This window comes from Myotis nattereri (assembly GCF_964212035.1).
Source record: "Myotis nattereri genome assembly, chromosome: 7".
Classification (NCBI taxonomy): Eukaryota; Metazoa; Chordata; class Mammalia; order Chiroptera; family Vespertilionidae; genus Myotis; species Myotis nattereri.
In genome coordinates, this window is record NC_138082.1 from 12,260,277 (window position 1) to 12,284,476 (window position 24,200).

The 24,200-nt window shown below is 37.5% G+C and overlaps 1 protein-coding gene across 1 annotated transcript in view; it reads left to right on the top strand.

The window, feature by feature from the left end:
* PARD3B (par-3 family cell polarity regulator beta) overlaps nucleotides 1–24,200 on the top strand; it is a 907,405-nt gene that overhangs the window by 103,609 nt on the left and 779,596 nt on the right. The window lies entirely within an intron of this gene.

The following is a 24,200-nucleotide window of genomic DNA, read 5'->3' on the forward strand; positions in this document are numbered from 1 at the left end:
CCATTCCCAGGCGTCCTGATGCGCCTCTGTAAATCAGTGTCAGCCTCTGAGGCTGTTGGGGTTCTCACGGTCATTGTTGTCTCCTGAGTTTATGCTTGGCCTTCGCTGAATATTCAACTTACTGCCTGAGATTTGAACATGTTCCAAAATAGAGAATACAACGGGGAGGAAAGTCATAAAGAACTCCCGTGAAGACTTTTCTTACAGTAGTTGCACATAACTATCTTTCCTGATAGTTTTGTTTTTATTGATAAAGTAAAATACTATATTGAATAGTCAAAAAAAGTTTGAGCATGTTTTGCCATCTATTTGGGAATAATTTCATTGCAAATCTTGTTTTAATGGGATTTTTCTTCTGACACTAAACTGAAAAAAGGTATAAACTAAACTATTTGGTTTCAATAAACTGGATTATTGATGTTGCGGCATTGTTTATCACTACTTCTGTGCTGGGCTCCTCTTATCAATGGCTAATGTGTCCTTCAGAATTGAACTGCAGCCCTCCCTGAGAGAGCCTTGCTTCAAAGTTCCTCTGCTGTGCATCCTGTGTGCACCTGGCCAATTCATGTCTGTGTTTCTCTGCATTGTTTATTGCAATCTCAGGTAGGGGTGTGTGTGTGTGTGTGTGTGTGTGTGTGTGTTTTGACCAACTGGAATGTAAATAAGTGATTTATTGAACTTAGGTAATATTTACTTTTTCCCCCCCTAAAATATTTTTTGGAATTTTCACATTTAATTAGTCTTCACAGACATTCTGCCCACTTATTTTTCCTATTTCCTGTTGGGACTCAATCCTTGTTTGCCTTGCATTGTAATTAGTGACTTCATACAGGACTTACCTCCCTAAGTAGATTGTAAGCTCCTGGAGGACATGATCTAGGAGATTTTTATTTTTGTGTGTTCCTTGTATTAATGATATTTGGTACAAAATCCTACTCAAACTTGATTCTCAAAGAACACTTACTGAAATTAATGAGTGAAAAAGAAAGCTTTCCTGTCTGCAGTTGACTCCTGCTGTACATGGTTTCAATGCACACTTCTTGTTTGTTGTGGGGTCTCACAGTACGTAACACTGCATTATTTATGCTCATAGCTTTAAAGGAGGACTGTCACTTCTGCATTTCACTGTTTTGCTTTCAGCTTCTTCTCTAAAGCCATCTTCTTCCTTGGAAATATTCTAGTCATTTGGGTTGTTAATGAAGAAGGTCTTCCTGCTTCCAATTTCACTGAAGTCCAGTGTATTAGAATGGAGAGCTGGAAAGTGGCAAGTTTAAGCCAGAAGATGATGCCTCACCCCAGTCTCATACAACACCTCCTTACAGGGGGATGTTTCTGTGAACAGTGCCCAGGGACACAATTTGTCCTATAGAACGCTTCCTTTTAGAGAATTCATTTTAACTGTCGTGGCCGTGTGCACAATCCGCTTACTAGACACAGAAACAGCATGTTTGTATGTAATCTCTGTTTTAAGGGACTTCACCATCACTACTAAATAAGGTGAAAAATTGAGATAATCAGTTAAAATCCTAGCAAAGGATTAGTGCTGTTTGGGTTCAGACTTAGTGAATCCTATAATATGCTTTTCTCTTCTACATGAAGCCTAACCTGTATTGTTCTGAGGAGTTGATGGGAATTGATACTTTGCATTTTGTCAGAAAATACTGTATTCCTATTTCTTCCTTTTTTTACGATAATATAAGTGAAAAAGAGAGCATCACTAATTTTTTTTCCTGACACCCTCTCTTCAATCTTACGATTTTTCTCATAGACTTATTTTTGGCTTTCGCTAAATATTCAATTTAATGCCTGAGATTTGAATATGTTTCAAAGTAGAGAAAACATGGGGAAGAAAGTCTTATAAAGAACCATGGTAAAGATTTTTCTTAAAGTAGTTGCACACACCTCTCTTCCATGATAGTTGTCTAGTATGGGAAGCAGGTTCTGCCAGTCTCCATCTTTCCTGATTTTTTTGTCACTTTAGATTAAGAAGTATTTATTAAGTGATGCTTCAGAATGTTCAGTGACATGTGAAATTCACCCAAGATCCTTTGGGACATATTGAGCTTAGGTCAAATTATAACTCACCTGTTTTCAAAGGGGCCACCTAATACTTTCTTGTATTGAGAATATAGATAGAAAACAAGCCCAAAGAGCCGTGATGGATGTACCTAATCCTTGTGCCAAAGTCCACACACCTCAACTCCTAGGAAAGACTCACGCCAGGTGAGAGATTCTAATTAGGAGCTGGCTTAGCTGGGAAGGATGACGCAGGAAAAACAGAAACTTGGAATTAGAATTAGAGAGCAGAGTAGGCTGAGGCCATTTAGTGAGTGTACAGGGAACCATACAGCACCCTTCTGTCAAGAACAAATTACAGGATAGATGGCATTTACTTAAAACCAGGCAAGGGCTAATCCAGCGTCGTCAGTTTTCTAAAGAAAAGGAATGACTTTCTAAACGTTGGCACTAGAAGTGCTCTGTCTTTGGTCTTACCTCTCTTAATAACTTTGGCCAATATGGAGCATGGCACCTGCCTTACGTGGAGTCTCTGTGGGAGGTGTTTGTGTCTTTGTTTTTTCGTTTGCTTTCCCACTAGAGCCCCTTCACAGAGGAATCACGTTTTTACAATGATGCACTATTTCATCTTACATTTTTTCAAAATATTATTGGAGCAGCTTTGGAATTTTGCATAAGATTTGTGCTGAAACTTAATTATCCAGTTGTGACAGTTTTTCTCAAAATTCTTCACTTTTTTGTCTCAGTCTGATGATACCAGTTCTCTGGGATAAATACCTAAGAATTTACAGCCTTACACTAACATCTCCTCTCTGGATGCCCAAAGCTACCGACTGAGTTTACCTAATAACAACTACTTAATATTTTATTGAGCACTAACAGTGTCCCAGCATGTCTTTGCACTTACATATTCTATTTTAGAGTGACCCTGTGGGCAGGAGCTATATATTACCCCTGCTTTTAATTTCTGAGGACAGCCACAGAAATTCTAAGTGACTTGTCAAAGACCACACAGGTGTAGTAAGTGGCAGAATCAGACTCTGGAACCTAGAATTTAAATTTTGACACTATTTTGTTCTTCTTCAATGTGCCAAGCAGTGTGTTGGGTGTTTGTATCTATAATTTCTAATCATAAAAATTCATCAATCATAAATAATCGAAATGTGTTTTTACTCAGTTACATCATTATTAAGAAAAGATAATAGAACTATGGGATGCAACAAAATTAATCCAGAATTAGAGTGTCATGCATATATAGTTCGCTTCACCTGTCTTTACCTGCAGCCTGCAGCCTGCATCTAATTCCCTATGCATGCCTGCCAGTTTTATCAGTTGCTTTCTCTTGTGTCTCCTTTCCAGGCCCTAGGTTACTCAGTTCAGTTTAATTCCAAGTGGATCTTATAAACTGTATTTGTTTCAGAAACTACACTAAATGCAGTTTCATAGATAAATAAATGCTGTATTCTAATAGCTACTTTTCAGATGGATTACAGAATGTGTGCAAATTATACACTGTGCTGTCTGTAGGAGGCAGAGTGATGACCCCCCAAAGCATCTGTCCCCTGATCTCCACAGCGTGTGATTATGTGTGTTAAAGGCAAAAGGATCTTTGCAGAACTGATTAAGGACTTTAAAATGGGAAGTTATTCTGGATTGTTTGGGCCCAGGATAATCACAAGAGTCCTTATAAATGAAAGAGGAAGGCAGGAGAATCAGTATTAAAGAGATACCATGGAAGAAGAAGTTGATTTTCCTGTGCTGGCTTGGAAAATGAAGACAAAGAATGCACTCAGCTTCTAGAATCTGGAAAAGGCCAGGGAATGAATCCTCCCATAAAACCTCTAGAGTAGTGGTTCTCAACCTTCTGGCCCTTTAAATACAGTTCCTCATGTTGTGATCCAACCATAAAATTATTTTCGTTGCTACTTCATAACTGTAATGTTGCTACTGTTATGAATCGTCATGTAAATATCTGATATGCAGGATGGTCTTAGGGAACCCCTGTGAAAGGGTCGTTTGACCGCCAAAGGAGTCGCGACCCACAGGTTGAGAACCGCTGCTCTAGAAGGAACACAGCCCTGCTGACCCCTTGATTTTAGGCCCGTGAGGCCCATTTCAGACTGCTCACCTCCAGAATTGTAAGTTACATTTGTGTTGCTTGAAGGCACTATAATTTGTTATAGCAACAATAGGAAACTCATACACTGTCTCTTATCCAATTTTAAACTTATAAAACAATGATGGATTTCTCGGTTTCATACTAACGTTGCTTTTTAGATCTTATAAGACAGGGAAAATCTCTTATACTTCACATTAGTTTACTGGAATGTGCATTCCTTCCAGAGTCTATCACAGATTCTCAACTCTTTGGGACTTGAATGTTATGCTGTTGTCTTGTATTATGTAGAAATCATTGAAGTTCCACACCCAAGAGCTATGCAGTATTCCTTTATCAGTTTCTCATTTCAGTATTCAAAGACCCTAGGAAGTCCAAAGATTGGTGCTTAATAAGCCACTGCAAAACTTATTGTTCTCTAATTGCTATTATTTCCGTCTGAGAACCTCTGAGCATTGAACTTTTTTAATGATTGTTTTTCTTATTAATTGCCATTATTATATCTTGACTTGGTTGTAGAAGACAATTGCAATGTAATACTGAAATGTGCAAATATAAAACTTGTAGTATTTAAATTGGATTACTGCCATGGTTTTACTAAATATGCAAAAGTGAAACTATATTATGTGGTAACGTCTCTATTTTTGATAAAACTTTGACTGTCATCAGAGTTTGTCTTGGAGAGATGCCAACCTCTCCTGGCCTCCAGCAAGGCGGGGCTGGCCTCTGGAGGGTGGGTTGCTTCCGGGATCACATGTGATATCTAGTACTCAACTATTACAGTGTCAGTGCAACCTTATCTGTTCCTGGGCAAGTTTCTTCACTTCTGTTAGCCTTGATTTTTATATTTGTAAAATGGATAAAGTGTCCGTTTTCAGTCGTACGTGATTAGTGTAGGAAAACTATAGTAAGTTTTAAATACAGTATGGCATACCGTAAGCATTCAAATGTTAGCTGTAATATTAAAATTTTATTTTGGTAGTGTTACTAGTGCATTTTTTACCTGGGTTTTGATGTAACCATTAAATTTTTTAAATTTAAGCATTAAAACATCAAACTATTTTACAGTACAGTCTGTTTTTTTAAAACCCTTATCGGTTTCGTTAAAAGTTACTAAATTGTTTGTTTTATGGGAAGATTATTATTATAAGACACTTGGACTTATACATTATTGAGAAATCAAAATGCCACTATGACTAAATGTAGCATTAGAATAAGAATACTTTGCTCAGAATGTAGTGTTTGGTAATATAAGAAGCATTCTGGGATCAAATGTGGCTTTGAAACTGAGACGGCCGGTGTGCACACCTAGTGGGCTGTGCCTCACACCAGACGCCGTCCCTCAGCGGGTGGCTTGCTGAGCGCGCTCCGTTGCCCTCTAGTGGCGTCCACAGCGACCGGGAAACCAGCTCACAGGAGCTGCTCTGGACTGTGATGATGTATTTCGTTCTATTTCATTCTAAATGAGCGTTTACGGTATTTTTTCGTATAACCCACAGATGCAGTCATGGAGAGTAAAACCAGACTCTATATTGTAACCAGTACTTGTCATTTATTCATGTACCAATACTTACCTTTGCTTTTGTGAGTTTTCTTAGAAGGGCTAATACAAAACCTTTGCATTTATAAAACCCCTTCTTTTGGTTTAGACTTTCTTCTCATCTTCCTGTTCACTAGTTGAAAGGTTAATGGCTGGTTGTGATAAAGTGTAACTTTTTCAGTGTGGAGTTAAATAATATATGGGATATATATAGTGTGTTTTTCTGAAGCTAAATTAAGTCAGATGACTCTAAAACAAAAGGGTCCTGAATTGATTACATCATTTTTGAGTCCTGATTTTGTCAGTAAGACTCCCATTTAAAGGAGAAACACCTATTTTAAACTCTTGATTTTTAACCAATCAGAATATGGGGTTTTAAGGTATGTTTTTGAAAATTTTTTTCTTTGATTCATGGGTGTGGAAGTTTGAAACTATATTTGAAACAAAGTTTGTAGAATGTTTCAGAAATAAATGCAGAAGCCACTATAAAAAAGTATTACCTTGGCCAGCAAATACTATCTCAAACTGTTAAAGGATATTCTCTGCTTTTACAATTACAAGGTTATTGAATCATAGAACCAGAAGAGGCCTCTGCCATCATGTGGTCTAAGCCCATCATCTTCCAAGAGAAACATCGAACCAGGAAGAGCGGCGAGGGCTCCACATTCCCAGCCCTGGTCTTTCCTGAGCCCATGTCAGCCTTTCCTCCTGGGAAGCCTGATACCCGCTGGTGAGGCCAGAGCTACTCAGCTTCCTCCCTCAAGTGCTTCCTCCACTCCACTTCCTAGTCTTCCCGGATTGAACATGCAGTTGTTTGTAAAATCTAGTTGTTTAACAAAGCCAATTCATCCTCTCCGTTAACCTCATGTGTCTATCCCCCTCTTTGTATTTCCACAGCTACCAAATTTAAATCCTTAAAATCTCAGGCAGGGGGACTTAATGGATAAGGACTCGGTGGTCTTGCCTTGAGCTTCATCCCTACTCCTCACCCGTTCTGTGGCTGAGTGCGAGCAGAGTGGCCCAGGGCGTGGATTCTGGGTAGCCAAGGCCATTTACTTCTTGGCCCTGCTCTGTGTGTGGCTTTGGGCAAGTTACGTAACCTCTTTGTCCTTAGTTCCCTCATGGGCAATTGGAGCTAAAAATAGTACCAGTTTTACAAGTTAATACATGTGAAGTGTTTAGGAGAGTATCTGGCCTGCAGTAAGTCAGCAGTATGTGGTAGATGTTATCACAATGAACATGCTACTGTTGTTAATGTAGATTACCTTATTCCTAAAGTAACACTTAAGTCACGCCATTTTTCCCCAGTGTATACTGAATCAAGTCCAAACCTCATATCTATACAGTGTATTCAGAGGCCTCAGAATGCCCCCAAACTATCTTCCTCAAACTCAACCTTCTCTAACCTCAGTAGTAATAAAACTACTATACTGACTATTCTCTTCTGTACTTTGTATGTGCTTTCTTGCTTCATAGCTTTCTTAATGTTTCACTTGCTTAGTGTGTCCTTACCCCTAGTCTGCGCCTATCCAGGATTCATTCCATATATTACAGGATGCAAACTTCATGAGGAAAGGGCCGTTGTTTTCTTCATTGCTGTGTTATTGTTTTTTATTTTGTTTTGTTAATCCTCACCCTTTTCCATTGATTTTTAGAGAGAGTGGAAGGGAGGGAGAGAGACAGAGAGATAAACATGATGTGAGAGAGACACATCGGTTGCCTCCTGCATGCGCCCTGGCCAGGGCCAGGAATTGAGCCTGCAACCAAGGTATGTGCCCTTTACAGAAATTGAACTCAGGATCCTTCAGTCTGCGGGCCAACGCTTTATCTATTGAGACAAATTGGCCAGGGCCATTGCTATATTCTTAGTGTCTGCAAGCAGTGCCTGCACTTCATAGCTGTTCAGATAGTAGTAGAGTGGAGTTAAATGAATGAATGAGTGAAGATGTGGGTATGTTTTCAGGTGTGGAGTAAGCCCTTTAACCATGCTAAATTCCAGGCTTTTCTCCTTGATCAATGACAATGGTAAATGATATCTTTTTCACAGTGTCACTGGGAAGGTTGAGAAGCTGTATGTGAAAATATAATGGGAATTATAAAGTACTGTGTACATGTAAAATGTATTTATTCCTGCTGCTCAATTCTTATTGATCTTTCAAGATCCAGGTCAAATTGTATTTTTTTTCAGTCAATGTTTGCCAGCCATCCCAATCCTAAGTGAATTCTCTGTGCTCTGTAATTTTATAGAAATCATTAACTAGTCTTTACAAAAAATACTATTGCCTAGTAACATTTATCAATTGCCACCTTGAAAATCTTAAGAATTTTGTTAGGGTTTAGCATAAGACTTTTTTTTTTTTTATCCCCAAATGAATTATATGCTTCTTTACAATGGGAATGGTCTTTTGGTATATTTTTTTAACACCTGGATTTCTTACCTATGCTTTCGTGTTTAATAGATATGTTTGATTTTAAATAGTGACAGAGTTGGAGCTAGAATCAAAGATTTCTACTAGTCTTTCTTTTCCTTTCACCAAACTATTGTCTCTTTTAAATATTTCAGAAGGAGGCAGTTTATGGGCACATTTCCACCCCAGGGGGAAACTTTGGAAGCAGTGCCTTTGTGATCTTATTGTGGCAAAAACAAATGGTGCTGAGTAACTTACACCAAAGTTCTCCAGATGTTGGCCAAGCCAAATATGTTTTCCCTGGTGTCTTCTGCTGTTTAGGAGGCTGGCAACTATAGTTGTATGTATGTGTATGTGTGTGTGTGTGTGTGTGTGTGTGTGAGAGAGAGAGAGAGAGAGAGAGAGAGAGAGAGAGAGAGAGAGAATATGCACACAGATGTACAGATGTGTGTGTGTGTGTGTGTGTGTATTTGTTGTGCACATCTGTAATGCAAAGTTCCCCCCAGAGGTTGGAAAGAAAGTGTAAAGGTTGATGGTTCTGGTAATTCAGCTAGGCTAGGCTTTGAGTACAGTGAGGATGAAAATATTTGATATATGCGTAAAACTTCAAGTTCTTGGTTGGAGGGGAAAAGGCAATAAAATGAGATTACAATAATGCTTTACTGAGAGCTAAAAATGTAATTCTAAAAAAAATATATCAATGAACATTTTCACCCATTACAGCATGCCTATAGCCATATGTTATGTTATTGGACCCAGTTCCTTCACTGTTTTCTCTCACATTAACTTCTTTTGAAGCGATTTGTATAGGCCCATCTATGTTCAAGAGGTATGGAACTATTATTTTTAAAATACATCTATTTTTGACTTACCTAGCTTACAAATGGCAGTTGCATCAAAAAGCCTCAAATTACATGGAATGGGAAGCGATATAAGTTATAAAACATCCTCTTTGAAAAAGGCAAATGCCTCTGGGTACTAATTGGGCATCACATCATCAATACCTGGATGCATATCACTTAAATAAGATGGCATCCCTCCGCGATCTAGCTGAGATCAGGCCACTAACGGAACACTGTAGATGCTGTGTGGCAGAGCACTGGGCTTGGGCAGCTGGAATCTGGCCTTCTCTGATTATTATTCTAACCTCTCCCAACCTTGTAAAATCAGTTGCCCCTGTCCCACTCACCACGCTGGGTTTGGAGGAGGATCAAATGAAATTCGGGGTATGGTGACACTTTGAACAAGGATGTACCAAACAAATATAGCTCTTTTGTTCGTATCCTTTGCAGCAGGAGCCCTGAGGGATATACATACGCAAACATTTCCTTTTTGTCCAGGAGGGACTTGCTTTGGAGTAAGAACACTCAGTCCGGGAGAGGGATCTGAGAGGTTGGAAAGAAGATGGTTATGTGAAAAGAACAGTTTTCTCTCCCTTTCCTCCAATGAGGTGTTCCTGAAAGAAGGGGCCTCCTTAACCAGGAAAGAGGGTAACAATGGGATTGTAAGAAGACGCAGGTTAGTGAAAGGAAGATTGAACTGACCCTTAGGAATTTAATAGGTGGGAAGAGAAGATATCAGAGTGTCCACATACGACAGCAAGGAGGGAATATACTGCCGTGCAGGGACACTTCCCAGAGCTTCCCGAGGCTCTGGAACCTGCTACAGGCTGTGTAAGTGATCACTGCCCCGTTTTTCTCCTTAACGGTTGGCAGTAGGTTTCTTAAAATGGAAAGAAACTGGGTGCTTTTTTGAAATGGTATGTGTGTGTGTGTGTGTGTGTGTGTGTGTGTGTGTGGTGTGTGCGTCTGTCTTTCTTAGGATAAGAGAGACCTCAAGAAATAAGATAAAATATAATGGAAAGAAAAGCACCAGAATACCTGAGATCCCATGACTTAAGGCAAGGGGAAAAAAAAGCCAACCACAGGGATATTGCTCAGTACTGACAAGTGACCCGTGAAGCTTAAACAAGCAACTATTTAGATCCTTGATATTTTTACTAAGTGATATGAGCTATTCAACCATTTTATGAGATTAGCCATGTACCAGACTCCTAGTTAATCGGTTACTCTCCTAGTGCTTCTATGTCTAGGAGCTCATATTCACTTCGTGTTGTTAATTAGTTAGACTGCAGATCAGTTGGAATTTGGGGGGCTGCTCTTGGAATCAAATTAATGTTGATAACCTTTTCATTGAGGTACATATTCCAGATTCCATTTACATGTACAGATACCTTACGTTTAATAACATTTTAGTAAATAAGAATATTTAATTCCCACATATTTGGCTGCTTAAATTGTAGCATTTAAAAGTCCTATAAGTATATAATTTTTTGTTTAAAAATAACGTGGATTTTCCCATCATGAATATAGAACTTCACTTAGAGACTTTTGGCAGGGTTACCGAACTTTATATTTACTGCTTTAACTTTAGTTTTCCTTCTTGCTTGCCTTCTTTTGATGTTATGAATCAGTTTTGAAGGATCAAGTGACATTTCCTTAGCAATAAAGAAGAAAGCCTCCCTGCGCAGACTTTAATCAGTGGAGTAAAATAGCATAGAAGATTGTTCCTATATAACATCTTTATTAATCTTCATTCAAAATATGTTACAAGGGAAGCACACATATTATATAATATTTAACCATTAATGGACCAGAAAGACTGCAAACTAATGTGATTTGAGATGATTCCAATGGCCCACCAATCTGAAATGTGCAGTTATTATGTACACGAATGGAAAGTTGAAGAATCTCATAGTTCCCAATGGCAGGGTTGGAGGCTTGGAGCCGAGGCGGCCATCTAGCTTCCCGCACGAGGAGACCACAAGGGCTCAGGGACTGCGCGTCTGAGCCAGTGGATTGAGTCAGCTCTGAAGTCAGTCCATCCCGACTCGGGACCTCCAGTGAGAGGAGTCATACGCCGTCTTATATTAAGCCTGTTTCAGCTGCATGTTTCAGTGACTCACAGATTGCAGTTTCCCCATTGTTACCCCCTGTTATGGGAGTTTGGGCCCCATTTCCCCACTCCTGTTTATTCCCACCTGCTTGTTCTTCCCTCTTTAGTTCTGTGCAACTTTCATTTGAAAAATTTTCTGAATCTTGTTCGTGTTTCTGCCAAGTTACTTAGCTTCTTCCTTTCAGAAGTTTTTGAATTGTTTGAGGAAGAATGAAGCCCCATTCAAGTTAAAATGTAGAGTTAAGTTTAGTTTGCAGGACTTTGATTTACTAGGCTAGATTAATTTGTAAGTTTTCCATTTGGGAGAGTTATATCTTTTTAAGTTCTTTATTATCTGTGATTGTTAAGTTTGCACAAGGAAACACTTCATGATATTGAATGATTAGATTTATGTTTGTCAAAAATTCTCCTTATTTCACTCGTGCTTTTAAAAATTATATATTGACAGCCAATATTCTAATTACTGTGAGGAATCAGAAAGTTTTATTTTTGTCATTTTTAGATACTTAAAACATACATAGTTAAGTTGTGTGTGCCTCACAGAGGAAACAGAGGCTGTTTTCCCAGGTCTTTTCTCGACCTATCTTCCTATTTTTTTGTTTTAATTTCATGAAGAAACATTTGCTGCTAATCTTGAAATGTTGGGAGTTCTCCTTCACTGGATATAATTTTATTTACATCAAGAAACTGGGAACTATGTTTAAAGCAAACAAATGAAAAACAAAAACAGCAACACTCAGGCAGTTTAAGATGTTTGCCAGAACTTGGAATGAAGTACGCTAATCCTTTAAAGAATTCTGTAATGGCATGAGATAATGTGCTTGATACTCCACTCCAGCTTGCTCTAAGCAGTGGAGAAGTTTAGTAATTATCAGAGTTTTCTGAAGTCATCTAGAAAGAAATGGGGCCCTTGTCCTGACATATGGTTCTTTTCCTTCTAACCCTTACCTAAGTTATAAGAGGTGTCTAGATGTCCCCGATGCAGCCAGGGACGCCCAGGGAACCCTGGGCCCTAGTCGGGGCAGAATGGCGATTTCTCCTATCACCATGGCAGTGGTAGTCAATGCGTTTTTATATCCAAATAACATAAAGATGGTGGTTCTTTACATGGTGACATTTAAACCATGATCATTCTTTTCTGAAATGGCTATATGACAGTTAAAATCAGTGTTTTTTGAGGTAGCTGCAGAACTTGCCCCTCTCCTCAAACTGCAGGGGATATTTCACTGTATTTAGGAAGATTGGAGATTAAGTGAGAAGTGTTGGGATTGGGGGTCATGAATGTGACTAGTTAGGAAAATAATTTGCAAATTCAGGGTGCTGATGACTTGGGGAAAAGAAATGCCGTGATAAACATCCAAATAAAACAAGCAACAAAGAATAATGTGAAGGAGAAAGTGATAGAAAAGTGATAAAATAATGTTGGCATTTCCTTAGGGAGACCTAATGTCAAAGGCATAAACACTCAAGCTATTTAGATGTCTCTCTTCCAAATGGAAACTTCTATTTAAGGAAGTTAAGTATTTAACGGCAATGATTGAACATAATGGATGAAATATTTTACACTTGACAGAAACTTCAATCTGAGTTGAAGCTTGTACTCATATATAATGCATTAAAATATGGAATGTAACTTCTGGTTAGCCAAGTTTTAATTTTAAATTTTAGCATCTTTTGTGTATATAAACACAAACAGAAAAGTTATCAAGTTGTCATGCTTCAAGAAAACTTAGATTGAGAACAAGTATATTTCTTGCTACATTGCTATTTGAAATGAGTTCTCAAATAAAAGACTAAGGTACTGTTCTTTAGATCTTTGCTGTTCATTGGAAGTCAAAAGCTGAAAATAAATATTGAATTTATTGAAATGAATGCTTATGGAAGTCTGTTTTCTGGTAATTTAATTCAGCATGCTGCTTAGATTTTTCTAAAATTAAATATTGTACTCTTAAGTGGACAAGTTTTTTCTTTTATTCCACTATAGTATCTGATGACCTAATGTCACCATAAGTAAACATGGTAATTTGAAATGTAGAATTTCTTTATTTTAGTTATAACTTTATTTGAAAATTAAATTTTTAAACAATGAAAATACTTATGGCTGGAATTTTGAGAACACGATATTTTGACAGTATAAATAACACAGATTTTAAAATTTGATAGTGTCTCCATATTAGGAGAGGAATGCAGCTCTGGATTAAATTTTTGACAAACAATCCTTTATTATGACATCCAGGTGATTAATACTTCAACCAAATCATTGTTTCAAAGTATCGCCTTTCACTGCCCATGAGATCTGGAGTTGCAAGCATACATGAAACCTGGTGTCCTCTTTGTACCCCTCACCATTCACTTTGGGACAATGCCAGTGCCTTGGTTAGAGTGTTTAAAGTATAGTCTACATGCTATGTTTTAAGAATTAATGTAAGGCCAGACGATTTTTATATGTGACTTTCTTCTTGCATTTGAGTGACACACAGATAATGTCAAAACAAAAGCCTAAGAATGAAAGGTGGTGGGAAAGGAATTTTAAGCAAAAGACACCTTTGCAGGTTTTTCCCTTTGGTTTGAAATGATATAAAATTATTTCACTACTAAAAATGTTAATACCTGTTGAATCTCAAGTTTTCAAATACCATAAAAAAGTACCCAAATCATAAGTAATCATATCAAGCAGAAATAATTATTAGAAACTGGGCATATAAATTTCCTTCATAGAGACATTCAAATATCAATATTACATACATACTTTTCACACAAAATTGATGCAGTGACATTCTTCTCTTTAACTTAACATTTTGCATTCTTTGAAGGGTAATTTTTAATGTCAGCATAGTGCTGCATCCTTGTTTAAATGGGGATGTTTGGCATCTTGCTTTCTATTTGACGTTTTTGCTATACTTCGGTCAACAATTACTCTAGTTACTATAGGTAAATTTTAAAGCAAGATGTCTTTTCAATATAAAAATCTTGGGATATTTTAGGAAAATAACATCAAGTACTTTAAGGGACAGCATAGAATTTCTGTTAAGAAAACTGTAGGTAAGTGACCATTTTAATAGGGCTTATTGAGCTGGTTGCTTACTAGGCAGCTATGTATGGGTTCTGATCTCTGTTATGGTGTTTGCAAAAAAATTCCCATTTGTCTTACAAGAGATTAGTAGTAAGTTATTAGCTATGATTTGCTTTAAAGACATTTTCCCCTTGAAATACATATATGAAAAGTTTAAAGCAAGTTTCAATTTTTAAAAATCTTAAATCTGTTTTAGGTTTAAAACATCTATTTCCTTATTAGGGTTATTTTGCTATGGATTTAACCATTGCTTAGCAATTTAATAATCCACAGAATACCTTTTCACACCAACTAAAAACAGGCATACTTTCTAGATGCCTTCTACTGAGGAAGATAATCTGAACATGAAAATATTTATTTTAGATTTACAAGATTGTAAGTAGAACACTACCTATGATTCTGATTAGAATTTACTTTATTGAGAGTTTATCAAGTATGAGTCACGGTACTAAAATGCTTACATTATCTCATTGAATCTTTAGGATTGTCCAGTGAGGTAAACCTGTTGTCCCCATTTTACAGATGAAGGATCTACTGCTGAGAGAGCAGCATGAAGTTATTGGCCCGTGTCACAGAGCCAGTCTGTGGCTGAGCCAGGAATCAAACTCAGATCTCGAAAGCCGGACTTCTCAATGGCTATGCTTAGACACGGAGTTTGCTTTTCATTTATAAACTAGAGGCCCGATGCACAAAATTCATGCAAGGGGCTCGGCCATCACAGCCCCAGCTGCCTCGACCGGAGGCCTCCTGGCCCTGCCCCCTGCCTACTGGTTGGTCTGGAAGGTCATTTCGCTGTCTGGTCTAATTTGCATATTAGTGCTTTATGAGATAGGATATTATGCAGCCATAAAAAAGGAAATCTTAACCTTTTGCGATAGCATGTATGGACCTGGAGATTATTATGCTAAGAGAAATAAGCCAGTCAGAGAAAGATACATATCACATGATCCCACTCATGTGGAATCACATGAACAAAATAAACTGACAAACAAAATAGAAAAGAGATATGGGTGCATGGAACAGACTGACAGCTGTCAGGGGGGAGGGGGTGGTGGGGGGCTGGATGAAAGAAGGTGAAGAGATTAGCTAAAAACACATAGCCACAGACAATGGTATGGTGATGGCCAGAGGGAAGGGGGTTGTGGGATAAGTAGAGGTGAGCAAAGGGGGAGAAATGGGGACCAAAAGAGACTTTGCTGGGACGATGTGGTCATGATTCAGTATGCAGATGATGCTGTATTGAATTGTACACTTGAGACATGTTTGGTTTTGAAATCAGTGCCACCCCTATACTAGTAAATGTTAAAACAAAACAAACCAGAAAACCCCCCAGAGTTTGCCATTTGCTTTTTCATGTTTGTGGTATTTGGAACTCGATTGAATCGTCTCTGCATTGGCTCACGTATAGAGTCTTTGTGCTATGAATCCATACCCAGGATGTAGTTTATGGAAAAGCAAAAGATGCCTCTTATTAAAGAGTAGGGTATGTACAGAGAGGGGTGAGGCTGGGGAGTCACAGGATGTGAAACTCATTTATTTCTGCTGCTTTATGCTCCTGTAAAAATATAAAAAAAAACTAGGTTGTGAATTTCTTTACTTTTATGAAACGTTTTAATTTCTGTAGAGTTGCCATGCATTATTCAAGATTATAAGATGATTTGAATTTCAGGAGCAGACAGATTTTCTGATGAGGATTTCAAGCTGTGTAATTATGAAACCCATATAGGTTAAAAGTTCAGAACTCGTTAGCTAAATCATTAAAAAAATAACCAATTTCTAAGCCTGGCATTTCATTTGGGGGGGTGGTATGGTTACAGTGCCACTTACTGAGGACTCCCGGACTCTGCCTCATGTCCCACCGCATGCTGGTGTGTCCACGACCACCTACCACATCGCTTATCCTATGTTACTATATAATTTATCAAGAAAAATCATATTTTATGGCGGTGAATTTGATGCTACAATGTAAGGCACATTCCTAGCAATTCCTTTAACACTTTTGTTGGCTCCTTAAAAATTCAAGGAGGTTAATGAATGAGTGCCAGATATCAGAAAGGTTCATTGGAACCTGTTACAGGTGTCAGAGCATACATTTAGGAAATGACCTGTAAAAGTCCTTCAGAAAATGAGTTCGTGTTTTGGAATAAAATATAATGAAATTATCATTCACATTAAAGAGATAGCGCATAAGGAATATTTTTTATTGTGGTAAAGTATCTGTAACAGAATTTATTGTTGTAACTATTTTTACTTGAACACTTCGTATACACTAAGTACATTGACTATTCATCTTCAGAACTTTTCATCGTATGAACAGTTTTTGTTTTGAATGAAGTAATGCAGACATCATTGAGAATATGTTTGGATTCATAGAGGTGCTTAGAACCTTTAAAGCTTTTGACTTTTCAATTTATGTAGCAATGAACTTTGACGATGTACTATATGGCATCCAATGATACAAATGAAATACTTGCTCAGCTTTTGAAATACTGTCAGGGTCATGCTTGTTTTCTGTGGGATGCAAGGATATGGAGGGGGAAACTACATTCACATAAAAACAATCTCATGTAGAACTAGTTGAGATGATTAAAGATATCATGATCATCAAACAGTTAAAGCTAGAAAATAAAATATGGTATTGATGAGCTTTTTGACAGGCATGAAGATTTTAATGCACGTTATCTTGCTTTGCTAATCAAGGAGATTGAGATGCATTTGCCTGTTAAATACAAGTTGCTTTCGGCTTAGTTATCAGGGATTTTACATTTATTGTCTCTTCATTTGAATGCTACATAAACCCTCTCTTTACATCTGAGGGGGTCACTATTTTTTTCCTTTAGAGTATTACTGTTATATGTTGAGAATATATGTATTTTTAATGCGTGGAGAATAACAAAAAAGAATTTTTTATTGCTTCATTTCATGCTTGGTAAGATTCCAACTGTCAAAACATTATAAAATTTTGAACCTCGAGGCACATTTCATCACTAGAGTACTAATTACTGCAGAGAACTGGAGCGAGTCATTATGGAGTAGTATTTATTAGAGCTGCCCAATTTTAATGTGTTTTTTTTTTCCTTTTGGACCAGAGACACTTAAATAAAAGGTTAAGCTGTTTTGGCACAGAAGAGGGAAGAAAAACTGCATAGTGCATGCAACACTGTCAAATATAATACAGGAAGGGTAGGATTAATTGAAAATTAGTCACCGACTCACACAGAGACTTGACATCTTATTTTCAGAGATGCTCTGAGCAGGACAGATCTTATTCTTGATTTATTTTCATTTTGTTTAATGTTGGACACCTGCTGTGTGCTGGGCACCGGTGATATGAGGGGGATGTAAAAGACAAATGTTTCCCTTCATGGAGCCTCTGTTCTTTATGGGGAAAGAGATGAGCAAAGCAGCAGCAATTACATAGCAAGTAATGCGTAGTAAGCGCTATAAAGACCAACACAGCAGAGGAAAAGGATAGAGAGTGTGTGTTTGGGGGACTGTAGAGGAAAGGGCACTTTAAATAAACAAGTTAAAGGAAGCTTTTCTGAGCACCTGACATTTTAGAATTGTCATGAATGAAGGCCATTTTGAAATATTAGTCTTATAAAATTTTAATAGCACACAGATACCTCTCCTACACTATACATAGTATGAATAAATTACTATAAAATATAGTAAAACACACAAAAATAACTGTCAGCTATTAAATATGCAATACTCTACTTAATAGATGTTTATTAAATTTATATCATGTACAAGGCACTGACTAGATACTAACTCAACTAGAGGGAGAAAAGATAAAGGATGTATCTCTGTGTTCAGGAAAATTACAGTTCAGTGTCAACCTTTGTGGTTTCCTAAGAGAACTGAAAGGCACAGTCCAAAGCAGAGTGTGTGGGATGTAACAGGTTTTCTGTTTGGCCAAACACTAGGAAAGTGTATTACTTGGTAATTATTTACAGTTTTGTCTCTTCATCTCTACTGCTCTCCTCTCCCCAGCCAACACTGTGAGGTCCTTTGATGGTGATCATATATTCATTGCAAGTACTCAGTACATAATAGATGCTCAGTAAAAGCTCTTTGGGTGAATGACTTGAGTGACTGAGGACAAAAATGTAAAAAATGTCCAATTTGTAGTATTACAGAGTTGTAGGCTGAACTTTAAGGGTCATTGTACCTTTGCATGCTTAGAATTTTATATTGGCCTTAGGATTAAGCACTTGCTGAATAAAGGATTATTAACTTTCAAAGATTTTAAGTGTTTAAATGATTGAGGAATAATGATAGTTGCATCTTTAAAAAGTTTCATCTTTTTACTTTGAACAGGCTAAAGAAATCAGAACTAAATACATATTTTTAATCCTCACTTGAGGATATGTTTTTATTGACGAGAGGGGGAGAGAGAGAGAGAGAGAGAGAGAGAGAGAGAGAGAGAGAGAGAGAGAAGAAACATTGATGTGAGAGAGAAACATTGATCAGTAGCCTCCTGTACATGCCCTGACCAGGGATTGAACCCGAAAACTAGGTATGTGCCCTGACTGGAAATCAAATCCTCAACTTTTTGGTGTATGGGACCATGCTCCAACCAACTGAGCCACCCTACCAGAGTTATAATTAAATATTATATTTTTTATTAAATTTTGGGGGTGACATTGGTTAATGTAATTATATAGGTTTCAAGTGTACAATTTTATAATACATCATCTGTATATTGCGTTGTCTTCACCACCCAAAGTCATATCTTTATCCGTCACCATGTATTTGACCTCCTTTACCCTTTACTACCCACCCACCCCCTTCCCTCTGGTAACTACCATACACCATTGTCTGTGTCTATGTTTTTGTTTGTCTTGTTTGTTCATTTGTTGCTGTCAGTTTTATATCCCACATATGAGTGAAACCATGGTTCTACAAAGAGAAAATAATCAAAACATCATGGAATTAGCAGAAAAACAGACACAGACCAATGGAACTAAAAAGCTCTGCCCAGAAAAAACACACACAAATAACTGTCAACAAAACAAAAAGAAAACTAACTGATGGGAGAAAATATTTGCAAACAACACTGATAAGGGGTTAATATCCAAAATATATAAAGAACTCATTCAACTCAACAACAACAACAACAAAAACAAAACACAAACAATCTAATTTGAAAAATGGGCAAAGGACCTGAATGAGGCACTTCTCCCAAGAAGACATACAAATGGCCAACAAATATATGAAAAGATGCTCAATTTTACTAGCTATTAGGGATATGCAAACCAAAACTACAATGAATTACCACCTCCTATTATCAATGAGATAATGGAATGACTATTATCAACAAGGCTAGTAATAACAAGTGTTGGGGAGGGTGTGGAGAAAAAGGAACCCCCATTCACTGCTGTTGGGAATGTAAACTGGTATAGTCACTATGGAAAACAGTATGATGGTTCCTCAAAAAATTAAGGGTAGAGTTACCATCTGACCCAGCAACCCTTCTTCGGAGCATCAACCCCCAAAATTTGAAAATAATTATTTGTAAAGGACAATCTGTGTTCATTGCAGCATTATTCTTGGTGGTGAGACATAGAAACAACCCAAGTGTCCTTCGATAGATGATTTAAAAAATAAAGAAGATGTGATACACACACACACATACACACACACACTGTGGAATACTACTCAGCCATAAGAAAAGATGAAATACTCTCATTTGCAACAAAATGGATGGATCTTGAGAACATTATACTAAAAATATATTTAGTATATAAACAGAGGAGTACATTTATTGAGATAAATATTTCATCATTTACCAGGTAATGACAAATTGCTTTTCAAATTGGGTGTGCCAGTTTTCATTGCCTATATATTTACTTCCTTATGTTTTGGTAAATATACATAACACCAATTTAACCATTTACACCATCTTAAGTGTACCATTCATCAGTATTAAGTAAGTATATCCACATTGTTGTGCAACCATCCCCACCATCTGTCTCCAAAAATGTTTCATTTTCCCCCAGCTAAAACTCTGTACCCATTAAATATCAACTCCCATTCTACTATCTGTCTCTATGAATTTGACTATTTTTAAGTATCGAAGGTATCATACAACACTTGTCATTTTGAGATTCTCTTATTGCACTTAGCATGTCTTCCAGGTTCATCCATGTTGTAACCTGTGTCATAATTTCTTTCCCCTTTTAAGGCTAAATAATGCTCCAAATTATGTATATACCCCATTTGTGTATCCATTCAACCATCAACGTTGTTTGATAATCATCTTGTATTTTTTCTTTCCAGCCTTGGAATCAATAATTTCTCCAAGAAGCTTGGTTCCTTTTATTGGAGAGTAGTATTGGGGTAGATGGAGGTGCTACTTGAATTGGTTACTATGGATGCATTGCTTCTAGGTCTTTTCAGTACACAGAGCTAGGAAATACATGTTTATTAGCACATAGGGATATGCACATTTATATTTATTTTCCTCCTTACTAACTTGGACATCTATTAAAATCCCTGAGGTCATATTGATACCTCAGATTCCAGCCCACCACTGCATACTTAATTCTAACCTTTGCTCTCTTTTTATATTTAGGTCCTTTCTCTGGGATTAGAAATCTGGCTATCTTTATTGATAATATAGACTTAGTTATTCATATTTTTATATACACAGTATAATTTCAGATTTTCTATTCCGTACCCCTGTATGAAGGAAATTTACTGGCTAGAGTATTTATATTCATATATATTCTTTTTTTAAAAATATATATTTTATTGATTTTTTACAGAGAGGAAGGGAGAGAGATAGAGAGCCAGAAACATTGATGAGAGAGAAACATCGATCAGCTGCCTCCTGCACATCTCCCACTGGGTATATGCCCGCAACCCAGGCACACGCCCTTGACCGGAATCGAACCCGGGACCCTTCAGTCCGCAGGCCGACGCTCTATCCACTGAGCCAAACCGGTTTCGGCTATATTCATATATATTCTTTTTAAGCTTAACCATAATACATTTATTTGACTAGAAAAAAAGAACACTTTAAAAGTCAACGTATAGCAAGTGTTCATATTGTTCATATTTTCCTATTTGTTTTACAAAGTTTTTCGTGCAATTTTTTAGCTTGTGTCAAAATATGAGTAAGGTTCGTGATCTTTCTGTGATTAAATTATATGAGCCAGTACTTCAGGCTGCCTATATTAGTTTGGGCATCTGTCGCTTATCATCTGACAAAAGCAGTGTGATTGGTCAGTCAGCTCTGTCATTCCACAAATAACAGTAGAAAACCCCTCTTCTGACTTAAGAAAATTATTTCAGAAGAAAATCAGATACAGTGAGAATATGCACATAAGCACTCCATATTATTTGAGAACACCACATTATACTGTCTAGTTATCTCTGTGATATCCAATTATATGAAATGCAAGTTCTGATAACTTCTTCACTGTAATTTACAAAAAGAAAATCCCAACCAACAAGGCAAAAATTATGGCAAGTCATCAGTATCTAATACCTAATCACTTTGCTTGTGGATTTACCATTCACTTTCCAATTTGACAATATGCTATGGGGCTGTGCTGTAATTTTCATTTTAGGCTATACAACAGAAATGATATTACATTTAATGGCTGAATAGCTTCCATGTTACAATTAGAGGTATCCTAAGCAATGAGAGGTGGCAAATCATCCTTTGAAAACAAAATTACAGGACACTCACAAAGAACCAGCTTTTCAAAGGCTTACCAACAAGCCATTCTTGAAGTGTGCCTTCCTAATCTCTACTAAACTGATTCAATTGAGGTCATAGTTGCTTTTGAAAGGAATGCTCTATAGAAAGAAATCTTAGTTTTCAGGAATCAAGAGTGAAGAATTATGGGAGATAATAAAATAATTAAAATAGATTAGTAGTTGTGAACCTATCATTTTTAAAATTTTAATTTAATATGGGATTCCTGTCTTTACTGACAACTGTGTATTTAATCCTAGTAAAGTTTAATTCCCAGTGACACTGACACATTTTAAGAACAATTGTTGTAAATGTGCTTTTACAGAAAAATCAGTTATTTTTCTAGTGGGTGGATTCTTTTTCCTGTAGATTTCGCTAGACAAGAATTTTGGTTGTCATTTTAAAAATATGCTTTTAAAGCTATTTCAGTTTAGTCAACATTTTTAAAAGCAGATGCTGTTTTTCTTTCCATTTCTGCTGCTGTTGACTATGAAACTGATTATTCCTGGCATTTAATTAATTAAAACGTAAATTGTAACTCAGACTACTTTGTTTTGTAACCAGATTTCTGTGCAGAGCATATGGGAAGACCCAGTTTGAAATTTGCAAGACATTTTAGAGAAGATGACGGTCTTCTTTGAAAGAGAAAGGACTTTGGAGTGCCCAGTTCTTTGTAGCTGAATTAAGGCATCTTAACTCCCTTTGTCCCTTTGAATTAGCTTCCCAAGACCTAAAGAGTCAAGTCCAGAGTCCTGGATCTTTTGTCATGTGCCCTTAGATAGTCTTTCCAACTTATTTTCCACACACACTCTCACCCTTCTCCCCTAGCCCACAGCTCTTTCCAGGTGTGGCTTTCACTTTTTCTTGAACTTGAGAGCCAGCTATGATCCTCACTGCTGACCTCTACATATGCTCCTCTCTCCCTTCACTGCCAGGCCCATTCATATATACCCCCTGGTGAGAGAGTCCAGTCCTTTGAGGCCTGTTTTCACATTGCATTGAATTAAAGTTGACCTGCCGTAGAACTCTGATACCTGCCTGCCTGCCTCCGCAGTATTTCTCAGTGGACCATCAGACTTGCCTGGCCAGCACACTCGTGGGACTTGACCCTGACATACGGAAGCTCTGTCTCAGGCGTGTGCCACGGATTTACATTTTTAACAAGCACTAATGTATGTTCTTGTGTATATTGACATTGGAACATTGCTACATCAAAGTGCATACTTTAAAGGTAGGGATCAATTCTTTCTTGTATTTGGACCAGTGCTGCACATTTATTAGATGATCCATAAGTGCTTGGCACATAAACACTAGAATCGGAGCCCTGTACTCTCCCTAAGAGGTAACCATTCTCTCCAGTCCGGTCATGGTTGGCCCGCTTATATGTGGTACTAAGTTTAGGTTATAGCTTTGCTACTCAAATTGTCGTCCACAGACCTGCAACAGGTGCATCACCCAGTCTTGGGCCCCACTCTTGACTTACTAAGTCAAAATTTGCCCTATAACACAAACACATATTGAATGGTATGTACATTAAAGTTTGAGAAGCACTTTCTTAAAGGGCCAGAGTTGCAATGCATTCTTGGAATAGAGTGGGCAGGATTTTAATACCTCAGACAAGGAGACACAATTTAATGAGGCAGTGGGACTTGAATCTTTAAAAGATGTGTATTGGAAGATTGGGTGCTTCCAGGAGAAGCTGGAGGAAATGGAGTGTTACATAAGTCATGATGTGCTGTGGAAGAAGCATGTAAGGATGAGGTTACCTGGTTTCTTTATATTGATGTAGGTTGGGTTGGGGCACTAGGGAGCAATTTCATTTTTCCATTTTTTTCCACCAGGATTTTTCACAATGGAATGTGCACCGGATTCCCTTAATAATTGCAGAGTGTGCAGTTAACAGTGATTGCAGGTTTAATAAGGTGATCCAAGATTTAGAAGCACCAAGTGGGAATCTGAAACAATTTTTCACTATTAAGAAATAGATTCAGTGGAAACTTGAGAGGTGGGTGCACAGTTCTGAGGCATTTGGGTTTAATGTTAAAATATTTCTACCTTCCTTAAATCCAATCAATATGCCCACATGAGTAAATAATTAAGATTTTTTAATTACTTCCACAGGGCTTTCCTCATAATTGAGTTTACATGCTTGGAAATGCTAAGAGCCTGTTGCTTAAGTCTTTCCATTTTCTCTCCTCTTTAACTGCTCCTCCCATTCCTCCCCTATTTTAGCCTTGAAGTGTGAACAGGTGAAAGTCTCTTTCCTCTCTTTGATTTCAATTCAGCCAGTTTGTGGTCTGGTGAGGTCAGTGGTGGCATGGATTGAAGGGAGGAATGACAACGGGGCTAGGCTAGGGAATGAGCAATCCAACAGACACCCA